The sequence below is a fragment of the Astyanax mexicanus genome, chromosome 6 (genome assembly GCF_023375975.1).
Source record: "Astyanax mexicanus isolate ESR-SI-001 chromosome 6, AstMex3_surface, whole genome shotgun sequence".
NCBI classification, from domain to species: domain Eukaryota; kingdom Metazoa; phylum Chordata; class Actinopteri; order Characiformes; family Acestrorhamphidae; genus Astyanax; species Astyanax mexicanus.
Genome location: NC_064413.1, coordinates 13,614,347 through 13,637,256, shown reverse-complemented (window position 1 = coordinate 13,637,256; position 22,910 = coordinate 13,614,347). Strand labels below are relative to the sequence as shown.

General features: G+C 54.8%; 7 non-coding genes and 6 pseudogenes across 7 annotated transcripts; all 13 read left to right on the top strand.

Moving 5' to 3' along the window:
- Window positions 1-1,207: 1,207 nt before the first annotated feature.
- LOC125802569 (U2 spliceosomal RNA) lies at window positions 1,208-1,387 on the top strand (annotated as a pseudogene).
- A 529-nt stretch (window positions 1,388-1,916) lies between these two features.
- LOC125802700 (U5 spliceosomal RNA) lies at window positions 1,917-2,033 on the top strand. Its single transcript, XR_007439750.1, has one exon. It is a non-coding gene; the product is annotated as a U5 spliceosomal RNA (small nuclear RNA).
- A 311-nt stretch (window positions 2,034-2,344) lies between these two features.
- LOC125802662 (U2 spliceosomal RNA) lies at window positions 2,345-2,467 on the top strand (annotated as a pseudogene).
- A 5,893-nt stretch (window positions 2,468-8,360) lies between these two features.
- On the top strand, window positions 8,361-8,534 carry LOC125802614 (U2 spliceosomal RNA; annotated as a pseudogene).
- Window positions 8,535-9,057: 523 nt separating this feature from the next.
- LOC125802699 (U5 spliceosomal RNA) lies at window positions 9,058-9,174 on the top strand. The gene has a single exon (XR_007439749.1). It is a non-coding gene; the product is annotated as a U5 spliceosomal RNA (small nuclear RNA).
- A 319-nt stretch (window positions 9,175-9,493) lies between these two features.
- Window positions 9,494-9,616, top strand: LOC125802661 (U2 spliceosomal RNA; annotated as a pseudogene).
- A 5,902-nt stretch (window positions 9,617-15,518) lies between these two features.
- LOC125802620 (U2 spliceosomal RNA) lies at window positions 15,519-15,704 on the top strand. The gene has a single exon (XR_007439719.1). It is a non-coding gene; the product is annotated as a U2 spliceosomal RNA (small nuclear RNA).
- A 534-nt stretch (window positions 15,705-16,238) lies between these two features.
- LOC125802698 (U5 spliceosomal RNA) lies at window positions 16,239-16,355 on the top strand. Its single transcript, XR_007439748.1, has one exon. It is a non-coding gene; the product is annotated as a U5 spliceosomal RNA (small nuclear RNA).
- A 311-nt stretch (window positions 16,356-16,666) lies between these two features.
- On the top strand, window positions 16,667-16,857 carry LOC125802850 (U2 spliceosomal RNA). Its single transcript, XR_007439900.1, has one exon. It is a non-coding gene; the product is annotated as a U2 spliceosomal RNA (small nuclear RNA).
- A 535-nt stretch (window positions 16,858-17,392) lies between these two features.
- Window positions 17,393-17,509, top strand: LOC125802696 (U5 spliceosomal RNA). The gene has a single exon (XR_007439746.1). It is a non-coding gene; the product is annotated as a U5 spliceosomal RNA (small nuclear RNA).
- A 340-nt stretch (window positions 17,510-17,849) lies between these two features.
- Window positions 17,850-17,946, top strand: LOC125802653 (U2 spliceosomal RNA; annotated as a pseudogene).
- A 2,538-nt stretch (window positions 17,947-20,484) lies between these two features.
- Window positions 20,485-20,659, top strand: LOC125802584 (U2 spliceosomal RNA; annotated as a pseudogene).
- A 531-nt stretch (window positions 20,660-21,190) lies between these two features.
- Window positions 21,191-21,307, top strand: LOC125802695 (U5 spliceosomal RNA). The gene has a single exon (XR_007439745.1). It is a non-coding gene; the product is annotated as a U5 spliceosomal RNA (small nuclear RNA).
- Window positions 21,308-22,910: the final 1,603 nt, after the last annotated feature.

Sequence of the window (22,910 nt, the reverse complement as noted above, 5' to 3'; positions counted from 1 at the left end):
GTCACTGTTTTAACTAATGCCAAGTGTCTTGTCTCTCTTGTGCAGGACCGGGAGGAGGTGAGCCCAGTTCCCGGCCTCACACTCGGTGAGGCCAGACAAGTTTGGAGGAACGCCGCCCACCCCGCTCTTCAGAACAAGCATAAGGACCTGTCGTGGATGGCTGCCCATGAGATCCTCCCGGTCAGGGCCGTGATGCATTCCCGGGGCATGGCAACGAACCCCATCTGCCCGCGGCCCGGGTGTGGCGAGCCCGAGACCGTGCGGCACGTGCTCTGGGAGTGCAGCGTGGCGAGGGACCTGTGGGCCTTAACCGGCCCCCTGCAATGCCCGTGCCTGCCAGCAGGGGAGGTCCTGCCGACGGTTTACCGGGTAGCGGTAAACGGGGTGGGCCAGGGCCTCGACAAGATACCAGCAGCCGACTTTGCAGCGCTCTGGTCCACCCTGAACCACGTCAAGGCCGCCATTTGGACCTCCCGCAACCTGCTGGTGGGGAAGCGCGTGACGGTGCCCCTGCACGCACTGTCGGCGCTGGTTACATCTTCGCTGCAGGGGACACCGCACGGCGACATTCGGAGGAGGGGGCCGGGGTCTCACGCAGGGGGGTCCAGACCACCACGGCTCCTGGCTCCCGTAGATGCACCCCGGTAATACGGACACAGTAAAAGGAGCAGCGGGCACAGGGGGGGATCTCCTCTGAGCCCAGAAACGACAGCGGCGTTCTTCTGAGGAGCGGGGTGGTGCCTGCTTGATAGGGGCTCACCCCGGTTCTGCACAAAGGACAATTTTACTCGTTTTTACGGACTATTACAATTCCTTTTATACCTTTTCAGCATGAACCTTTTAACCACACGGACATGGACCCTTTTATTCCCAAAACACGTACACACACACACACACACGCAAAAAAAAAAGGACAATGTCAAAAACACACACAAAAAAAAGTTGTCAGTGTTGTGAGAAGAGATGTTTTATCATGTATTTTATTTTACTCGATTTCATTTGTTTTGTTTTATTATGAATTTTAATGGAGTTTAATAAAAAATACATGGGGAGGGGAAAATGTGGTTTTAATGAACTATGTGAAAAGGATTTTTAAAAAAAGGAAATGAAAAAAAGGCTTGTTTTAATTTCATGAATGTATTGTTTTAAATGTATGTAAATTGTAAAAATGTTCACTTGGTTTTTAAAAAAATGTAAAGGTGACAATAAAACTTTTTTCGAAAAAAAAAAAAAATCTGTTCTTATCAGTTTAATATCTGATACGCCCTCTATATGAGGGCTACATATTAAATGGATTTTTAGAACAGGGAGCCAGAACAGGAGCTTGCTCCTTCTGCTCCACGCATCGACCTGGTATTGCAGTACCTCCAGGAGCGGTGCACCTTCCTTACAGCGGTGCAAAGAAAGAAGAAACGACTGGGTCGTTGGCTAAGTGCTCAAGAGGGCTGGAATTGATCGGGGGATGGTCAGTTCCTGTGATCTGTCTTGTTTTTCTTCTGCTTGTGTTTTGAAGTGAACCCATGCATGCTTGTGTTGTTTTCTTCTTCTGTTTGTTTATTTATTTATTTAATTCTGTACTTGCTGGCAGGGGAGGGTCTTTTTCGCGCATTTTCCGTTTTCCCTCCGTTTTTGTTCTTTTTTTTTTTTTTTTATTTTTTTTTTTAACTTTTTTTTTTTTTTAACTCGATATGTTGTTTGGCTTGTCTCTTTGTGTTCTTTTGTGTCCCCTTCTGCTCTTTAGGCAAGGACGACCGTGCCGCTCAGGTGTGACGTCATCAGGACTCGTGCGTTTTAACTGGAGGAGAAGACAAAAAAGTTGAAGGTTGTCTTCCCTCTCAATCTGCCCTTGCTCCCTGCCTTCCTCCAGCTGCCTCGGCCCTTTCTGGACCTCGGAGGGGTTTGGTGGGTTACGGGTATAGCTCGGGTTTCTCTTCATTCACGTATAAATCTTTCGCCTTTTACTAAAGATTTCCGTGGAGGGGAACGTTGACGAGTATTGCTTATTTTTTGAAAGCTTTGCTTTTAGCGAAGCTGCTCATCTCAGTACCAAAAAAAAAAAAAAAAAAAAAAAAGACAGAGAGAGAGAGAGAGAGAGAGAGAATGAAAACATGAATGAATCAATAAATAATAATAATAAAAAAAATAGACTAGGAAGGAATGATGACAAAAGAAAACAGTAAAAAAAAAAAAAAAAGTTTGTAAGGAATAATGGTAAAAGACAGACCTCTTTGAACAATGGCTAGAGTAGGGTGACGTTAAATGGGTGGGACATCTGTTGGCTTCGCCGCTTAGTAGCTACATAGTAAAAAGAAGGGCCCCGCAACCAGGTGGCGTTATTCGGGTTATCGCTTCTCGGCCTTTTGGCTAAGATCAAGTGTAGTATCTGTTCTTTTAAGAACGGGCTACGCTTGCCTAAAAGAGCATGGCAGAGAGAGCGTCGTCGTCGGCCCGAGTGGTGCGACTTAAAAACACGGTTCGGCTGGAGCTGCTTCCTGAGGCGGATGCTGCGGACAGGACCAGGTTCGGGTGGGACTTCGTGGTCCAGAGGATCCTTCGGGACTTCGCGGGACTGGGCCCGTCCAAGATCTTCTGCCTCCAGGACTTTGCGGCGGCGGGTTTCATGGACGTCACCCTGGCGGCCTATTCGGACTGCACTGCTCTGTTCGCCCGGTGCAGCAGAGGGATGGGGGAAGAGGTGCTCCGGGGACTCCGCTGCGTCCCCCTCTTCGCGATGGACGAGGTCCCGGTGACGGTCCACATCTACAACCCGCACGTGGAGGATGGGATCGTCCAGGCCTTCCTGGGGAGATACTGCTCCTCGGTGTCGCCGGCGGAGAGGGTGAAGGGCAGGTTCGGGATCTGGAACGGCAAGAGGAGGTACCTGGTCCGGCTTCGGGTGGACCCGGTCGTCCCCGGGGGACTGCTCCACCCCCCGGGGAGCTTCGCCATCGGCCCGCACCGGGGGTTCCTCCATTACCCCGGGCAGCCCCTCTACTGCCGCCGGTGCGGCGGCCCGGGGCACACGAAGGAGGCCTGCACGGGGCGGAGGTGCAGGTTCTGCCAAGCGGAGGACCACGGGACGGCTGAGTGCGGGGCCCCCAAGACCTGCAGCCTCTGCGGGAGCGAGGGCCACCTCTTCCGTTCCTGCCCTTCCCGCCGCGGCACCTATGCGAGCCTCTTCACGGACGATTTCCAGGCCGTCAACCGGGACCGTGCCCCGTCTGAGGAGGCCATCGCTGCACCGGCTGCCGGGGTGCCTGCTGGACGCCCGTCCAAGCCCGCCGTCGAGGTCGACGGAGATCCAGGGCCCTCCACCGCCCACCACGGAGGGGTCCCTCCACCTCGTCCCGCCACGCCGCCGCCGCAGCAGCCACCGCCTCCCCCACCATCCGCGGAAGTTCCAGCCGAGCCGGTCCCGGAGGACCTGCCGGCGGGACAGCAGTGGCAGCAGGAGGTGCCACCTACTCCGGAGGATGCCGTCGCCGAGACTCTGCCGGGCCCCGCCGGCGAGTCCACGGGCCTCGGGCCGGCCCCACCGCTGCCCGATTCCTGGACGCCCATGGACTGGGCGGAGGTGTTGGAGGGGATGGAGCCCGGTACACCCATCGTGCGGCCCGGGTGGGCGGCAATCGCCGTCCCCGACAGCCTGCCAGCGTCGGATCCCCCTGTCCCCGCGCCCACCAGGGAACGGGACCCTCAGCCTGAGGAGGATGGCCAGAAGGCCAAAAGGTCCAAGGTTGAGGAGGCCCGGGAATTCGACCTCCTCGACCCAGCCAGTGTGCTTTTGCCGGGGCCGGGCCAGCGGGCGGACGACGCTCCCCAGGACCCCAGCACGGACTGGTCCCCGCCCCTGCTGGACTGCTCCTCTTCATCTGACCAGGAGGAGGTGGGTCAACGGTCTGAGGAGGGGTGGGAGAGGGTATCTACCAGGCGGTCGAGGTCTGGGGGGGGTAAGGGGAAGGGGAAGACCAAATGACCGCCCAGTCGCATTATCCCCTAGGGGATGGGGCAGGGGTTGGGAGTGATTGGGGACAGTGGGATTTTGTTTTCGGCGTGGAGGGCGGGGTTTGTGGGTGGATGTGGGACTGTGGGGTTTCTTTGGGGCGGGTGGAACTTTTGTGGGTAATGGGTTGGGGGACTGTGTTGGTTTTGGGGGGGTTTATGCGGGCGGGGGTGTTGGTGGGACTATGTTCGTTGTGGGTGGGCCTTTGCGGGAGGGGGGATTTTGTGGGACTGTGTTCGTTGTGGGTGGGCCTTTGCGGAAGGGGGGTTTTTGTGGGACTGTGTTCGTTGTGGGTGGGCCTTTGCGGGAGGGGGGATTTTGTGGGACTGTGTTCGTTGTGGGTGGGCTTTTGCGGGAGGGGGGATTTTGTGGGACTGTGTTCGTTGTGGGTGGGCCTTTGCGGGAGGGGGGATTTTGTGGGACTGTGTTCGTTGTGGGTGGGCTTTTGCGGGAGGGGGGATTTTTTGGGACTGTGTTCGTTGTGGGTGGGCCTTTGCGGGAGGGGGGATTTTGTGGGACTGTGTTTGTTGTGGGTGGGCTTTTGCGGGTGGGGGGTTTTGTGGGACTGTGTTGGTTTGGGGTGGTTTTGTTGTGGGTGGGGGGTTTATGGGGCGTTTTTGTGGGGTTTTGTGGGTGTGTGGGACTTTGTTGGGTTGGGGTGGGTTTTTGCGGGGTTGGGTGGGGTTGGGGGGGTGGGGATCCGTTTTCTGGGTACGGCGGGAGGGGGGAGGGAGGGACTCCACCGTTTTAGATATGTGTAGACTGACGGTGGGGTCCCTCAACGTCAGGGGCATCAGGGATGGGGTTAAGCGGGAGGCCGTCTTCCGGAGCTTGCGAGCGTTCCGCTGCGAGGTCCTGTTTGTGCAGGAGTGCCACTTGACCTCGCAGCGGGATGCAAGCTTATATTCGGCCCAGTGGAAGGCGGGCCCCTCGGTGTGGGGGGTGGGGGAAGGAGTGGCGGACGGAGTGGGCATTTTGTTTGGCTCCGGGGACTTCTCGGTCCTGTCCGTTCAGTCCCCGGTGCCAGGACGCATCATTTGCGTCGACGGGGAGTGGAGGGGGATTGCCCTCAGGGCAATAGGAGTGTATGCTCCTGCCAGCCCGGCCGGTCGGCGAGGGTTCTTTACCCAACTGGAGCCCCTGTTGTTCACGAACAAGGTCCTCGTCGTAGGCGGGGACTTTAACGTGGACCTCGACACAGGGGCCGGGGGGTTGGAACTGGCAAGGATAGTGCAGACTGCCGGGCTGGTCGATTCGTACAGGGTCGTCGAGCCCCAGGGGGGAGGACACACCTGGTGTAATTCCAGGGGTGACGCCTCCCGCCTGGACTACATCTTTGTCCGGAACGGAGCTGACATCTTAGCGTGTTGGTCCAGACCGTTCTGGGGCTCCGACCACTGTTACGTGGGAGTTGCCCTGCGCATGCAGGGGGGGGGCGTGGGAAGGGGGTATGGAGGATGAATGTCGCCCTCCTACGGGATCCGGCCTTTTGCGCCGTTTTCTGGACCCTCTACCCCACATGGAAGAGGATGAAGGTCCTCTATGCCACGGCGGGGGAGTGGTGGGAAGACCTGAAGGAAAAGGTCGCCACCCTCTGCCGGTGGTGGGCGAACGCGGCCGCTCGGAGGAGAGAGCGGGCGATCCGGAGGTGGTCGTGCGACCTGCGAGCCGCCTGGCGGGACCGGAATCAAGTCCGGATCCGGGAAGCCAGTGAGGCCTTGAGGTTTTACCACGAGGCCCAGGCACGCGGGTACTGCAGACAGGCTCGGCACCAACGGATCAGGGAGGATGAGCGCCCTACGCGCTTCTTCTTTGACTCTGTCAGGAAGAGGCAGGCTAGGGTGCACATCCCGGGGCTCAAGTCGGAAGACGGGACGCTCCACGAGGACACCGACGGAATGTTGGTGGCGGCCGCGGCTTATTTCGCCAGAATGTTCCAGGCCCGGGACGTACCGGGAGACGGGGCTCTTGCCTTCCTGGACGCCGTGGAGGGACGGCTGTCGGAAGAGGAAAGGGCCCTCCTGGAGGGAAACGTCACCCCCGCAGAGGTGGAGAGCGCAATGCTCTCCCTGAAAGGCGGCGTGGCCCCCGGAGGTGACGGGCTGCCTGTAGAGTTCTACAGGAGCTTTTGGCCCCTGATAGGTCCGGAACTGCTGGACATGTACGCAGAGGCCGGAGGTTTGGGACTTTTCCCACCCTCCGTTCGGAAGGGGCATGTCACCCTTCTGTACAAGAAGGGAGACAGGACCGACTTGGCAAACTGGAGGCCTATAACATTGCTGACGGTTGATTATAAGATCTTTGCCAAGGTGCTGGTCCGACGCCTCAAGGGAGTCATGGCTTCCCTGGTCCGTCCGGATCAAACCTGCGGGGCGCCCGGGCGCACAGGCAGTATGAACTTGGCTCTCATACGAGATGCCATTGCCTGGGCGGAGCAGCGCCGGGTGCCCCTGGCGGTGCTGAGTCTGGACCAGGAGAAGGCCTTTGACCGGGTTAACCACGCCTTCCTCTTCGCAGTTCTGCGTAAGATGGGCGTGGGCCCGGGCTTCCTAGCCCTAGTGCGACTTCTTTATACAGAAGTCACCAGCAAGGTGGGGGTAAACGGCCACTTCTCGGCCGAGGTCGAGCAGAAGGGAGGGGTACGACAGGGGTGCCCGCTGTCTCCCCTGCTCTACGTCCTGTACATCGAGACGCTGGTCGAGCGGCTGCGACGAGAGCCTGCTTTCGGCGGCCTGCACATCCCAGGAGGAAGGGGTCTCAGCGCGAAGGTGGCGATTTACGCCGACGACGCCACCCTCTTCCTGGGAAAGGACCGGGACTTTGATGTCACAGGACGGATTCTGGAGGAGTTCTCGGTTGTGACCGGAGCCCGCATCAACAGGGCCAAATCGGCCGTGTTGTATGTCGGGGGATGGGCCGGGAGGGCCGACGTCCCCGGCGGGTACTCGCTCTGCGAGGGTGGCCTCAAGATACTGGGGGTCACCTTCTGGAGGGAGGACTCGGCCCAGAAGAACTGGGACGCGGCTTTAGCAAAGCTGCAGGTCAGGGCGGCGCGCTGGAGCGAGAGGGATCTCTCGTTGTCCGGCAGGGTCTTGATGGTGAACTCGGACTTGCTGGCTGGCCTGAACCACCTGGCCTACGTCTTCCCAATCCCTTTCGTGACGGGAAGACGGGTCGAAAGGTGCGTTTTCTCCTTTGTGTGGGGCGGGAGGTACGAGCAGGTCGCTAGGACGACCATGTACCTCCCGGTCGCCAGGGGAGGTAGAGGGGTGTTCTGCGCGCCGGTGAAGGCCGCGACTTTGTTCGTGGCCTTCCTGGCGAGGCTGGTCGAGGGCAACGGAGGACACCCCGCCACCCTGTTCGCGAGGTTCTGGCTGGGGTTCGCCCTGAGAAGGGCAATCCCCTGGATCCCCTGGAACGCCAGGGCGGCCGACTTTGTGAAGGACCACCCGTGGTGCACGGAGGACGGCGCCGTGCTCGACCACCGGCGCCTTTACGCGCGGTGGCGGGACGGAGCCGGGGAGGGCGCGAGGATACGCCCGCCGAGGGCGCCCAACTTACGTTGGGCGGCCCTACAACCCGGCTGGTTGGACGGGGCCAGCAAGGACCTGCACTGGTTGGCCGCCCTCGACCGCCTCGCGGTCAGGGAGCGCCTGCACAGGCACGGGATCAGCCACACCCTCGCGTGCCCGATGGGCTGCGGCGGGGAGGAGACCGTAGACCACGCCATGTGGTCTTGCCCCGTCGCGGTTCGCTTCTGGGCGGCGGTCTCGGGATGGTGGAGGTCAACCGGTGCCGGGTCCGTCCCGACCAGGGAAATGATTCTGTACGGGCATGGATTGAGCGCCGTGCCCCGCAGAGAGGCCAGGCCTCTGTGGCACCTCGTTGATGATCATCCGCGGGGCCACCAGGGCCTCCCCATCACCGTCGGGCCCGCAAAGCCGGACCTCTCTCCCCTGCCCCCCACGCCCACCCTGATGATTCCTTCTCCGGGCTCCCGCCCCGCCTGAGAGACCGTGGCGTACCTCGCCTTAAAGGCGAGGAAGAGGTGCCTCGTGTCCGGCCGCGGCTCCGCTACCCTGAGGCACTCGCAGCGCGTGCCCCAGAGCCGGCCGGTCCTCTCGCTCTCTCTCCTGGGGAGGGTGGGGGTCTACGTCCGCTCCGTCCGTCCGCTGACAGGGTGGGGGGTGGGGTAGACTGAATATGGGCTGTTTGGGCAGGTTGGGGATAGGGTGGGTTGTGGTTTGTGGTGGGTTGGTTTTCTTTGGGGATTTGGGTGGATGGATGTTGGGGTGTTGGTGGTGGGTTGCAAATGTGTAAATGGTTGTATAGCCTGTGGAAATGAAAAATAAACGCGCTGGCTGATAAAAAGAAAAAATCTGTTCTTATCAGTTTAATATCTGATACGCCCTCTATATGAGGGCTACATATTAAATGGATTTTTAGAACAGGGAGCCAGAACAGGAGCTTGCTCCTTCTGCTCCACGCATCGACCTGGTATTGCAGTACCTCCAGGAGCGGTGCACCTTCCTTACAGCGGTGCAAAGAAAGAAGAAACGACTGGGTCGTTGGCTAAGTGCTCAAGAGGGCTGGAATTGATCGGGGGATGGTCAGTTCCTGTGATCTGTCTTGTTTTTCTTCTGCTTGTGTTTTGAAGTGAACCCATGCATGCTTGTGTTGTTTTCTTCTTCTGTTTGTTTATTTATTTATTTAATTCTGTACTTGCTGGCAGGGGAGGGTCTTTTTCGCGCGTTTTCCGTTTTCCCTCCGTTTTTGTTCTTTTTTTTTTTTTTTTTTTTTTTTACTTTTTTTTTTTTTAACTCGATATGTTGTTTGGCTTGTCTCTTTGTGTTCTTTTGTGTCCCCTTCTGCTCTTTAGGCAAGGACGACCGTGCCGCTCAGGTGTGACGTCATCAGGACTCGTGCGTTTTAACTGGAGGAGAAGACAAAAAAGTTGAAGGTTGTCTTCCCTCTCAATCTGCCCTTGCTCCCTGCCTTCCTCCAGCTGCCTCGGCCCTTTCTGGACCTCGGAGGGGTTTGGTGGGTTACGGGTATAGCTCGGGTTTCTCTTCATTCACGTATAAATCTTTCGCCTTTTACTAAAGATTTCCGTGGAGGGGAACGTTGACGAGTATTGCTTATTTTTTGAAAGCTTTGCTTTTAGCGAAGCTGCTCATCTCAGTACCAAAAAAAAAAAAAAAAAAAAAAAAAGACAGAGAGAGAGAGAGAGAGAGAGAGAGAGAGAGAATGAAAACATGAATGAATCAATAAATAATAATAATAAAAAAAAATAGACTAGGAAGGAATGATGACAAAAGAAAACAGTAAAAAAAAAAAAAAGTTTGTAAGGAATAATGGTAAAAGACAGACCTCTTTGAACAATGGCTAGAGTAGGGTGACGTTAAATGGGTGGGACATCTGTTGGCTTCGCCGCTTAGTAGCTACATAGTAAAAAGAAGGGCCCCGCAACCAGGTGGCGTTATTCGGGTTATCGCTTCTCGGCCTTTTGGCTAAGATCAAGTGTAGTATCTGTTCTTTTAAGAACGGGCTACGCTTGCCTAAAAGAGCATGGCAGAGAGAGCGTCGTCGTCGGCCCGAGTGGTGCGACTTAAAAACACGGTTCGGCTGGAGCTGCTTCCTGAGGCGGATGCTGCGGACAGGACCAGGTTCGGGTGGGACTTCGTGGTCCAGAGGATCCTTCGGGACTTCGCGGGACTGGGCCCGTCCAAGATCTTCTGCCTCCAGGACTTTGCGGCGGCGGGTTTCATGGACGTCACCCTGGCGGCCTATTCGGACTGCACTGCTCTGTTCGCCCGGTGCAGCAGAGGGATGGGGGAAGAGGTGCTCCGGGGACTCCGCTGCGTCCCCCTCTTCGCGATGGACGAGGTCCCGGTGACGGTCCACATCTACAACCCGCACGTGGAGGATGGGATCGTCCAGGCCTTCCTGGGGAGATACTGCTCCTCGGTGTCGCCGGCGGAGAGGGTGAAGGGCAGGTTCGGGATCTGGAACGGCAAGAGGAGGTACCTGGTCCGGCTTCGGGTGGACCCGGCCGTCCCCGGGGGACTGCTCCACCCCCCGGGGAGCTTCGCCATCGGCCCGCACCGGGGGTTCCTCCATTACCCCGGGCAGCCCCTCTACTGCCGCCGGTGCGGCGGCCCGGGGCACACGAAGGAGGCCTGCACGGGGCGGAGGTGCAGGTTCTGCCAAGCGGAGGACCACGGGACGGCTGAGTGCGGGGCCCCCAAGACCTGCAGCCTCTGCGGGAGCGAGGGCCACCTCTTCCGTTCCTGCCCTTCCCGCCGCGGCACCTATGCGAGCCTCTTCACGGACGATTTCCAGGCCGTCAACCGGGACCGTGCCCCGTCTGAGGAGGCCATCGCTGCACCGGCTGCCGGGGTGCCTGCTGGACGCCCGTCCAAGCCCGCCGTCGAGGTCGACGGAGATCCAGGGCCCTCCACCGCCCACCACGGAGGGGTCCCTCCACCTCGTCCCGCCACGCCGCCGCCGCAGCAGCCACCGCCTCCCCCACCATCCGCGGAAGTTCCAGCCGAGCCGGTCCCGGAGGACCTGCCGGCGGGACAGCAGTGGCAGCAGGAGGTGCCACCTACTCCGGAGGATGCCGTCGCCGAGACTCTGCCGGGCCCCGCCGGCGAGTCCACGGGCCTCGGGCCGGCCCCACCGCTGCCCGATTCCTGGACGCCCATGGACTGGGCGGAGGTGTTGGAGGGGATGGAGCCCGGTACACCCATCGTGCGGCCCGGGTGGGCGGCAATCGCCGTCCCCGACAGCCTGCCAGCGTCGGATCCCCCTGTCCCCGCGCCCACCAGGGAACGGGACCCTCAGCCTGAGGAGGATGGCCAGAAGGCCAAAAGGTCCAAGGTTGAGGAGGCCCGGGAATTCGACCTCCTCGACCCAGCCAGTGTGCTTTTGCCGGGGCCGGGCCAGCGGGCGGACGACGCTCCCCAGGACCCCAGCACGGACTGGTCCCCGCCCCTGCTGGACTGCTCCTCTTCATCTGACCAGGAGGAGGTGGGTCAACGGTCTGAGGAGGGGTGGGAGAGGGTATCTACCAGGCGGTCGAGGTCTGGGGGGGGTAAGGGGAAGGGGAAGACCAAATGACCGCCCAGTCGCATTATCCCCTAGGGGATGGGGCAGGGGTTGGGAGTGATTGGGGACAGTGGGATTTTGTTTTCGGCGTGGAGGGCGGGGTTTGTGGGTGGATGTGGGACTGTGGGGTTTCTTTGGGGCGGGTGGAACTTTTGTGGGTAATGGGTTGGGGGACTGTGTTGGTTTTGGGGGGGTTTATGCGGGCGGGGGTGTTGGTGGGACTATGTTCGTTGTGGGTGGGCCTTTGCGGGAGGGGGGATTTTGTGGGACTGTGTTCGTTATGGGTGGGCCTTTGCGGAAGGGGGGTTTTTGTGGGACTGTGTTCGTTGTGGGTGGGCCTTTGCGGGAGGGGGGATTTTGTGGGACTGTGTTCGTTGTGGGTGGGCTTTTGCGGGAGGGGGGATTTTGTGGGACTGTGTTCGTTGTGGGTGGGCCTTTGCGGGAGTGGGGATTTTGTGGGACTGTGTTCGTTGTGGGTGGGCTTTTGCGGGAGGGGGGATTTTGTGGGACTGTGTTCGTTGTGGGTGGGCCTTTGCGGGAGGGGGGGATTTTGTGGGACTGTGTTTGTTGTGGGTGGGCTTTTGCGGGTGGGGGGTTTTGTCGGACTGTGTTGGTTTGGGGTGGTTTTGTTGTAGGTTGGGGGTTTATGGGGCGTTTTTGTGGGGTTTTGTGGGTGTGTGGGACTTTGTTGGGTTGGGGTGGGTTTTTGCGGGGTTGGGTGGGGTTGGGGGGTGGGGATCCGTTTTCTGGGTACGGCGGGAGGGGGAGGGAGGGACTCCACCGTTTTAGATATGTGTAGACTGACGGTGGGGTCCCTCAACGTCAGGGGCATCAGGGACGGGGTTAAGCGGGAGGCCGTCTTCCGGAGCTTGCGAGCGTTCCGCTGCGAGGTCCTGTTTGTGCAGGAGTGCCACTTGACCTCGCAGCGGGATGCAAGCTTATATTCGGCCCAGTGGAAGGCGGGCCCCTCGGTGTGGGGGGTGGGGGAAGGAGTGGCGGACGGAGTGGGCATTTTGTTTGGCTCCGGGGACTTCTCGGTCCTGTCCGTTCAGTCCCCGGTGCCAGGACGCATCATTTGCGTCGACGGGGAGTGGAGGGGGATTGCCCTCAGGGCAATAGGAGTGTATGCTCCTGCCAGCCCGGCCGGTCGGCGAGGGTTCTTTACCCAACTGGAGCCCCTGTTGTTCACGAACAAGGTCCTCGTCGTAGGCGGGGACTTTAACGTGGACCTCGACACAGGGGCCGGGGGGTTGGAACTGGCAAGGATAGTGCAGACTGCCGGGCTGGTCGATTCGTACAGGGTCGTTGAGCCCCAGGGGGGAGGACACACCTGGTGTAATTCCAGGGGTGACGCCTCCCGCCTGGACTACATCTTTGTCCGGAACGGAGCTGACATCTTAGCGTGTTGGTCCAGACCGTTCTGGGGCTCCGACCACTGTTACGTGGGAGTTGCCCTGCGCATGCAGGGGGGGGGGCGTGGGAAGGGGGTATGGAGGATGAATGTCGCCCTCCTACGGGATCCGGCCTTTTGCGCCGTTTTCCGGACCCTCTACCCCACATGGAAGAGGATGAAGGTCCTCTATGCCACGGCGGGGGAGTGGTGGGAAGACCTGAAGGAAAAGGTCGCCACCCTCTGCCGGTGGTGGGCGAACGCGGCCGCTCGGAGGAGAGAGCGGGCGATCCGGAGGTGGTCGTGCGACCTGCGAGCCGCCTGGCGGGACCGGAATCAAGTCCGGATCCGGGAAGCCAGTGAGGCCTTGAGGTTTTACCACGAGGCCCAGGCACGCGGGTACTGCAGACAGGCTCGGCACCAACGGATCAGGGAGGATGAGCGCCCTACGCGCTTCTTCTTTGACTCTGTCAGGAAGAGGCAGGCTAGGGTGCACATCCCGGGGCTCAAGTCGGAAGACGGGACGCTCCACGAGGACACCGACGGAATGTTGGTGGCGGCCGCGGCTTATTTCGCCAGAATGTTCCAGGCCCGGGACGTACCGGGAGACGGGGCTCTTGCCTTCCTGGACGCCGTGGAGGGACGGCTGTCGGAAGAGGAAAGGGCCCTCCTGGAGGGAAACGTCACCCCCGCAGAGGTGGAGAGCGCAATGCTCTCCCTGAAAGGCGGCGTGGCCCCCGGAGGTGACGGGCTGCCTGTAGAGTTCTACAGGAGCTTTTGGCCCCTGATAGGTCCGGAACTGCTGGACATGTACGCAGAGGCCGGAGGTTTGGGACTTTTCCCACCCTCCGTTCGGAAGGGGCACGTCACCCTTCTGTACAAGAAGGGAGACAGGACCGACTTGGCAAACTGGAGGCCTATAACATTGCTGACGGTTGATTATAAGATCTTTGCCAAGGTGCTGGTCCGACGCCTCAAGGGAGTCATGGCTTCCCTGGTCCGTCCGGATCAAACCTGCGGGGTGCCCGGGCGCACAGGCAGTATGAACTTGGCTCTCATACGAGACGCCATTGCCTGGGCGGAGCAGCGCCGGGTGCCCCTGGCGGTGCTGAGTCTGGACCAGGAGAAGGCCTTCGACCGGGTTAACCACGCCTTCCTCTTCGCAGTTCTGCGTAAGATGGGCGTGGGCCCGGGCTTCCTAGCCCTAGTGCGACTTCTTTATACAGAAGTCACCAGCAAGGTGGGGGTAAACGGCCACTTCTCGGCCGAGGTCGAGCAGAAGGGAGGGGTACGACAGGGGTGCCCGCTGTCTCCCCTGCTCTACGTCCTGTACATCGAGACGCTGGTCGAGCGGCTGCGACGAGAGCCTGCTTTCGGCGGCCTGCACATCCCAGGAGGAAGGGGTCTCAGCGCGAAGGTGGCGATTTACGCCGACGACGCCACCCTCTTCCTGGGAAAGGACCGGGACTTTGATGTCACAGGACGGATTCTGGAGGAGTTCTCGGTTGTGACCGGAGCCCGCATCAACAGGGCCAAATCGGCCGTGTTGTATGTCGGGGGATGGGCCGGGAGGGCCGACGTCCCCGGCGGGTACTCGCTCTGCGAGGGTGGCCTCAAGATACTGGGGGTCACCTTCTGGAGGGAGGACTCGGCCCAGAAGAACTGGGACGCGGCTTTAGCAAAGCTGCAGGTCAGGGCGGCGCGCTGGAGCGAGAGGGATCTCTCGTTGTCCGGCAGGGTCTTGATGGTGAACTCGGACTTGCTGGCTGGCCTGAACCACCTGGCCTACGTCTTCCCAATCCCTTTCGTGACGGGAAGACGGGTCGAAAGGTGCGTTTTCTCCTTTGTGTGGGGCGGGAGGTACGAGCAGGTCGCTAGGACGACCATGTACCTCCCGGTCGCCAGGGGAGGTAGAGGGGTGTTCTGCGCGCCGGTGAAGGCCGCGACTTTGTTCGTGGCCTTCCTGGCGAGGCTGGTCGAGGGCAACGGAGGACACCCCGCCACCCTGTTCGCGAGGTTCTGGCTGGGGTTCGCCCTGAGAAGGGCAATCCCCTGGATCCCCTGGAACGCCAGGGCGGCCGACTTTGTGAAGGACCACCCGTGGTGCACGGAGGACGGCGCCGTGCTCGACCACCGGCGCCTTTACGCGCGGTGGCGGGACGGAGCCGGGGAGGGCGCGAGGATACGCCCGCCGAGGGCGCCCAACTTACGTTGGGCGGCCCTACAACCCGGCTGGTTGGACGGGGCCAGCAAGGACCTGCACTGGTTGGCCGCCCTCGACCGCCTCGCGGTCAGGGAGCGCCTGCACAGGCACGGGATCAGCCACACCCCCGCGTGCCCGATGGGCTGCGGCGGGGAGGAGACCGTAGACCACGCCATGTGGTCTTGCCCCGTCGCGGTTCGCTTCTGGGCGGCGGTCTCGGGATGGTGGAGGTCAACCGGTGCCGGGTCCGTCCCGACCAGGGAAATGATTCTGTACGGGCATGGATTGAGCGCCGTGCCCCGCAGAGAGGCCAGGCCTCTGTGGACGGCCGTCTCCGTGGCCAAGTGCGTGCTCTGGGGCACGCGCTGCGAGTGCCTCAGGGTAGCGGAGCCGCGGCCGGACACGAGGCACCTCTTCCTCGCCTTTAAGGCGAGGTACGCCACGGTCTCTCAGGCGGGGCGGGAGCCCGGAGAAGGAATCATCAGGGTGGGCGTGGGGGGCAGGGGAGAGAGGTCCGGCTTCGCGGGCCCGACGGTGATGGGGAGGCCCTGGTGGCCCCGCGGATGATCATCCGCGGGCAGGTCCTCTCGCTCTCTCTCCTGGGGAGGGTGGGGGTCTACGTCCGCTCCGTCCGTCCGCTGACAGGGTGGGGGGTGGGGTAGACTGAATATGGGCTGTTTGGGCAGGTTGGGGATAGGGTGGGTTGTGGTTTGTGGTGGGTTGGTTTTCTTTGGGGATTTGGGTGGATGGATGTTGGGGTGTTGGTGGTGGGTTGCAAATGTGTAAATGGTTGTATAGCCTGTGGAAATGAAAAATAAACGCGCTGGCTGATAAAAAGAAAAAAATCTGTTCTTATCAGTTTAATATCTGATACGCCCTCTATATGTGGGCTACATATTAAATGGATTTTTAGAACAGGGAGCCAGAACAGGAGCTTGCTCCTTCTGCTCCACGCATCGACCTGGTATTGCAGTACCTCCAGGAGCGGTGCACCTTCCTTACAGCGGTGCAAAGAAAGAAGAAACGACTGGGTCGTTGGCTAAGTGCTCAAGAGGGCTGGAATTGATCGGGGGATGGTCAGTTCCTGTGATCTGTCTTGTTTTTTCTCTGCTTGTGTTTTGAAGTGAACCCATGCATGCTTGTGTTGTTTTCTTCTTCTGTTTGTTTATTTATTTATTTAATTCTGTACTCGCTGGCAGGGGAGGGTCTTTTTCGCGCGTTTTCCGTTTTCCCTCCGTTTTTGTTCTTTTTTTTTTTTTTTTTTTTTTTTTTTTAACTTTTTTTTTTTTTTTTTTTAACTCGATATGTTGTTTGGCTTGTCTCTTTGTGTTCTTTTGTGTCCCCTTCTGCTCTTTAGGCAAGGACGACCGTCCCGCTCAGGTGTGACGTCATCAGGACTCGTGCGTTTTAACTGGAGGAGAAGACAAAAAAGTTGAAGGTTGTCTTCCCTCTCAATCTGCCCTTGCTCCCTGCCTTCCTCCAGCTGCCTCGGCCCTTTCTGGACCTCGGAGGGGTTTGGTGGGTTACGGGTATAGCTCGGGTTTCTCTTCATTCACGTATAAATCTTTCGCCTTTTACTAAAGATTTCCGTGGAGGGGAACGTTGACGAGTATTGCTTATTTTTTGAAAGCTTTGCTTTTAGCGAAGCTGCTCATCTCAGTACCAAAAAAAAAAAAAAAAAAAGACAGAGAGAGAGAGAGAGAGAGAGAGAATGAAAACATGAACGAATCAATAAATAATAATAATAAAAAAAAATAGACTAGGAAGGAATGATGACAAAAGAAAACAGTAAAAAAAAAAAAAAAAAAAAGTTTGTAAGGAATAATAGTAAAAGACAGACCTCTTTGAACAATGGCTAGAGTAGGGTGACGTTAAATGGGTGGGACATCTGTTGGCTTCGCCGCTTAGTAGCTACATAGTAAAAAGAAGGGCCCCGCAACCAGGTGGCGATATTCGGGTTATCGCTTCTCGGCCTTTTGGCTAAGATCAAGTGTAGTATCTGTTCTTATCAGTTTAATATCTGATACGCCCTCTATATGAGGGCTACATATTAAATGGATTTTTAGAACAGGGAGCCAGAACAGGAGCTTGCTCCTTCTGCTCCACGCATCGACCTGGTATTGCAGTACCTCCAGGAGCGGTGCACCTTCCTTACAGCGGTGCAAAGAAAGAAGAAACGACTGGGTCGTTGGCTAAGTGCTCAAGAGGGCTGGAATTGATCGGGGGATGGTCAGTTCCTGTGATCTGTCTTGTTTTTTTTCTGCTTGTGTTTTGAAGTGAACCCATGCATGCTTGTGTTGTTTTCTTCTTCTGTTTGTTTATTTATTTATTTAATTCTGTACTCGCTGGCAGGGGAGGGTCTTTTTCGCGCGTTTTCCGTTTTCCCTCCGTTTTTGTTCTTTTTTTTTTTTTTTTTTTTTTTTTTTTTAACTTTTTTTTTTTTTTTTTTTAACTCGATATGTTGTTTGGCTTGTCTCTTTGTGTTCTTTTGTGTCCCCTTCTGCTCTTTAGGCAAGGACGACCGTCCCGCTCAGGTGTGACGTCATCAGGACTCGTGCGTTTTAACTGGAGGAGAAGACAAAAAAGTTGAAGGTTGTCTTCCCTCTCAATCTGCCCTTGCTCCCTGCCTTCCTCCAGCTGCCTCGGCCCTTTCTGGACCTCGGAGGGGTTTGGTGGGTTACGGGTATAGCTCGGGTTTCTCTTCATTCACGTATAAATCTTTCGCCTTTTACTAAAGATTTCCGTGGAGGGGAACGTTGACGAGTATTGCTTATTTTTTGAAAGCTTTGCTTTTAGCGAAGCTGCTCATCTCAGTACCAAAAAAAAAAAAAAAAAAAGACAGAGAGAGAGAGAGAGAGAGAGAATGAAAACATGAACGAATCAATAATAATATTAATAATAAATAATAAAAAAATAAATAATAATAATAAAAAAAAAATAGACTAGGAAGGAATGATGACAAAAGAAAACAGTAAAAAAAAAAAAAAAAAAAAGTTTGTAAGGAATAATGGTAAAAGACAGACCTCTTTGAACAATGGCTAGAGTAGGGTGACGTTAAATGGGTGGGACATCTGTTGGCTTCGCCGCTTAGTAGCTACATAGTAAAAAGAAGGGCCCCGCAACCAGGTGGCGTTATTCGGGTTATCGCTTCTCGGCCTTTTGGCTAAGATCAAGTGTAGTATCTGTTCTTATCAGAACAGATCTGACGTTTTGACTGTTTTTAACGAATTTGAAAACCTTGACCGACTTCCAGACAGTTTTAGAACAGGTATAGTTAGCTTACTTTATAAGAAGGGCGACAAGACCGACTTAAGAAACTGGCGACCGATTACCCTTTTAAACTTTGATTGTAAACTTTTTAGTAAGATTTTATCCAGACGTATGTCTTTGGTTTTAGAGGACGTGATCCACCCGGATCAAGCCTGCGCCGTGCCCGGAAGGAAGATCACAGACAGCCTAGTGTTGGTTAGAGACGTCATCTGTTTTGCGAGAGACAGAAACATTCGACTGATAGTTCTAAATTTAGATTTTGAGAAAGCTTTTGATCGGGTCTCGCACCAGTACCTGTTTCAGGTACTGCAAAAAATGGGGTTCCCAGGGAGGTTCATTAAGTGGGTGGGGCTGCTTTACAAAAATATCAGCAGCAAAATCCGTGTAAATGGGCATCTCACAAAAGCGATCAGTGTACGCTCTGGCGTTCGCCAAGGGTGTTCGTTATCTCCGCTTCTGTACGTGGCATGTATAGAGCCGCTGGCGCAGATCTTGAGAAAGGATAGATGGATCAAAGGACTAGACCTACCAGGTGGACTGACGGCGACCTGCACACTTTTTATGGACGACGTCACGCTTTTATGTTCTGACTTTTTATCGGTCCAAAGAGCATTGGACGTGACTGACTGGTTTGGAAGGGCCTCGGGCGCTAAGCTCAATAGGAGCAAGTCCGAGGCCCAGCTCTTTGGGCCTAGAGGGAACATCGACTTGAACCTGGACGTTGATTTTAAAGTAAATGATATAAAAATTTTAGGACTTAAATTCGACAAAGAGGGTGGTGGACGGGGCAACTGGACTGACGCTTTAGCTAGGGTCAGGCAGAGATTGGGATTCTGGGGACTAAGACAGTTGACGATGGAGGGCAAGATTTTAATCATTAAAGCCGTGATTTTACCCTTGCTTTTATTATTGTGTTCTGTTTTTAGTCCCCCGAGACGATTTCTTTTGAGTCTAGACCGGGCGATATTTTACTTCCTGTGGGGGTCCAAGTGGGAGCGACTGAGGAGGACGGAGGTTAAAAAGAGAAAGGAGAATGGAGGGAAGGGGCTCCCAGACCCCCACCTGTTTTTAGGAAGCAAGTTCGCTGCTTTGCACGTGAAGTATGCGACAGACCCCTCCAGACAGAACAAGACGGCGGTGATGGCGAGGTTCTGGATGGGGTCGTACTTGCAAAGTCTAAAGATTTTAAAACCTGATCTTACGACCCCAGTCTCTTTTACCCTACCCTTTGAATATGATTTTATTAGAAAGTTTTTAAACAAGTTTTTTTTAGACAAAGAGGATGTCACCATTTTAACTAATGCCAAGTCTCTTGTTTCTCTTGTGCAGGACCGGGAGGAGGTGAGCCCAGTTCCCGGCCTCACACTCGGTGAGGCCAAACAAGTTTGGAGGAACGCCGCCCACCCCGCTCTTCAGAACAAGCATAAGGACCTGTCGTGGATGGCTGCCCATGAGATCCTCCCGGTCAGGGCCGTGATGCACTCCCGGGGCATGGCGAGGAACCCCATCTGCCCGCGGCCAGGGTGTGGCGAGCCCGAGACCGTGCGGCATGTGCTCTGGGAGTGCAGCGTGGCGAGGGACCTGTGGGCCTTAACCGGCCCCCTGCAATGCCCGTGCCTGCCAGCAGGGGAGGTCCAGCCCACGTTTTACCGGCTAGCGGTAAACGGGGTGGGCCAGGGCCTCGACAAGATACCAGCAGCCGACTTTGCAGCGCTCTGGTCCACCCTGAATCACGTGAAGGCCGCCATTTGGACCTCCCGCAACCTGCTGGTGGGGAAGCGCGTGACGGTGCCCCTGCACGCACTGTCGGCGCTGGTAACATCTTCGCTGCAGGGGACACCGCACGGCGACATTCGGAGGAGGGGGCCGGGGTCTCACGCAGGGGGGTCCAGACCACCACGGCGCCTGGCTCCCGTAGATGCACCCCGTTAACACGGACACAGTAAAAGGAGCAGCGGGCACAGGGGAGGTTCTCCGCTGAGCCCAAAAACGACAGAGGCGTCTCTTCTGAGGAGCGGAGTGGAGCCTGCTTGTTATGGGCTCACCCCGGTTTTGCACAAAGAACAATTTTAACCGATTTTATGGACTATTGCGATTCCTTTTAAACTGGTTTTCACGAACTTTTAAAACATGGACTTGCACTGGACTCCCGTTCCCAAAACACGCACACACACACAAACAAAGAAAATAACAACAATGTAAAACAACAAAACAAAACAAAACAAAACAAAAAAAAAACAGTCAGTTTTGTGAGGGTGTTTTTTATCTTATTGTACCTTTTTTTATTTTTTTATTTTTTTCAACAATGGGATTTATGGAATTTAATAAAGACATGGGGAGGGGAAACTATGGTTTTAAAACGTAATGAAAACGTATTTTAAATGGAATGAAATGAATATTTGTTTTGACTGATGATTTGTTTTAAAATATATGTAAATGTTGTGTACTTGGCTTTTATGCAAAAATGTTTTTACTTGGCTTTTAAAGAAAAAATGTATGGTGACAATAAAAACTTTTCGAAAGAAAAAAATCTGTTCTTATCAGTTTAATATCTGATACGCCCTCTATATGAGGGCTACATATTAAATGGATTTTTAGAACAGGGAGCCAGAACAGGAGCTTGCTCCTTCTGCTCCACGCATCGACCTGGTATTGCAGTACCTCCAGGAGCGGTGCACCTTCCTTACAGCGGTGCAAAGAAAGAAGAAACGACTGGGTCGTTGGCTAAGTGCTCAAGAGGGCTGGAATTGATCGGGGGATGGTCAGTTCCTGTGATCTGTCTTGTTTTTTTTCTGCTTGTGTTTTGAAGTGAACCCATGCATGCTTGTGTTGTTTTCTTCTTCTGTTTGTTTATTTATTTATTTAATTCTGTACTCGCTGGCAGGGGAGGGTCTTTTTCGCGCGTTTTCCGTTTTCCCTCCGTTTTTGTTCTTTTTTTTTTTTTTTTTTTTTTTTTAACTTTTTTTTTTTTTTTTTTTAACTCGATATGTTGTTTGGCTTGTCTCTTTGTGTTCTTTTGTGTCCCCTTCTGCTCTTTAGGCAAGGACGACCGTCCCGCTCAGGTGTGACGTCATCAGGACTCGTGCGTTTTAACTGGAGGAGAAGACAAAAAAGTTGAAGGTTGTCTTCCCTCTCAATCTGCCCTTGCTCCCTGCCTTCCTCCAGCTGCCTCGGCCCTTTCTGGACCTCGGAGGGGTTTGGTGGGTTACGGGTATAGCTCGGGTTTCTCTTCATTCACGTATAAATCTTTCGCCTTTTACTAAAGATTTCCGTGGAGGGGAACGTTGACGAGTATTGCTTATTTTTTGAAAGCTTTGCTTTTAGCGAAGCTGCTCATCTCAGTACCAAAAAAAAAAAAAAAAAAAAAAAGACAGAGAGAGAGAGAGAGAGAGAGAGAATGAAAACATGAACGAATCAATAAATAATAATAATAAAAAAATATAGCCGCAAGCGGCGATTTACGGGGTTCGAGCGTTACAGGCAAAGAGACCCCTGGAGGCCAGTTAGGCTTAAAACATGTTGCCGGTTGACCGGCATCGCCAAACTGGATGAGGATGACCAGCATGACCGTGAAGACCAAGCTAGATTACCAGCATGACTAATCTGGATGACAAACTTGTTGACCATATTGACCAAGCTGGAAGACCATAATGACCAAACTGGATGACCAGCATGGCAAAGGTGGTTGGCCAGTATGACCAAGCTGGAAGACCACCATTACTATGAGGACAAAGCTGAATGACCAGCAGAACCATAATGACCAATGTGAATGGCCAGCATGACCAAGCTGGATGGCCAGCATAACCAAGCTGGGTGACCAGCGTGACCATAAAGACCATAATGGCAATGCTAGATGAGTGGTGTGAGTAAACTAGTTGAAAAGCATTGATAAATTGAGCTGTAGTGTTCATCAGGTTTTATGTGGTGTCTTACTGCACTCTAGTGCGCATTTGGTGAAACAAATTCAGTTCTTAAATTGAAAAAACACAAGGCATAAAAAGGGCAAATAAATAACCCGTATATAGTATATAAGTTTTGACCTGATTAACATTCCGCCTGTTAAAAGCTTGCTGGAATGTGATTGGCTAATAGTGACCACAAAAGTGTCCATATCAAATTTTCATTTTGTGTACCATTAGTGCATTAGTGCCAAAGATGATAATTGGCTAGGATGACCTTGATAGCTTGTATGGTTCTAGAGAAACAGCTATCGAGCATTGGCCTCGCCCCCTGGGGGTGTATGTCTACTTAAACTGACAGGGTATCTGAGAATCATGTAATGATCAAAGGACTGAAGTGGTATTAGTGTCAGGTTAAGCATTCAAAAGTTATAAGTGTTAAAGACATTTCACTGCACCATGGTAGAACTCATTTGCATATGGCGGCCATATTGTTTATAAATGTAAAGATTTTTTTAATAATCATTGAGGAGTAAGCTCTGCTGAACTGTTTGATACCAAACATGTCATGATTGGTCAAGGATCCAAGGACAAGATCTCAAAAGTAGGTTTTGCATATTATGCAAATTTAAAAAAAAAAAATAAGGGGGTGGAGCATAAACAAGAATGACCCAGGCGGCTGACCAGCATGAAGAAGAAGGATAAATATGTTCAATTAAGCAAGACAAGCAAGATTGAATAAGTTCAGCAGAGCTTTAATTTAGAATAATTCACCTGTAGCTGTTTCACCAAATGACCACCAGAGCGCAGCAAGAGACCACATATAACCTGCTGGAAATCTATCACTCTATCAGAAAGACAAAACATTCCCTATCAGTGTGTTTCTATTTATTAAAAAGAGAAGAAAAGTCCGATTGGGCTCCAAATTGGTATTCATGATCAAGTGGTCTGTATATACATGTATGTAAATTTGTGTGTTGATAGGGTCAAAGGTTCCTGACTTCTGACCATTTAGGTTTGAAAAAAGTGATAATA